Here is a 206-nt window from a genome sequence, read left to right on the forward strand (position 1 = left end):
CCGAGCCCCCCACCCCCCCCACCCCGGGGTATATAAAGCACCATGCGGGGGGGCCCGGCTGGGAGGTACCACTCGGACCCCCCCGGGGGGTGAGGCTGGGCTAAACCACTGTGGGCCCCAGGCGGGGGGCGAGACACGGGGGGACACACTGCAGGGGGCCCGGCCGGGAGCGGCCCCTCGGGGGGACCGCGACACGCGGGGGAACA

The sequence above is a fragment of the Haliaeetus leucocephalus genome, unplaced genomic scaffold, assembly GCF_000737465.1.
Source record: "Haliaeetus leucocephalus isolate CR32 unplaced genomic scaffold, Haliaeetus_leucocephalus-4.0 Scaffold76, whole genome shotgun sequence".
In the NCBI taxonomy this organism is placed as follows: domain Eukaryota; kingdom Metazoa; phylum Chordata; class Aves; order Accipitriformes; family Accipitridae; genus Haliaeetus; species Haliaeetus leucocephalus.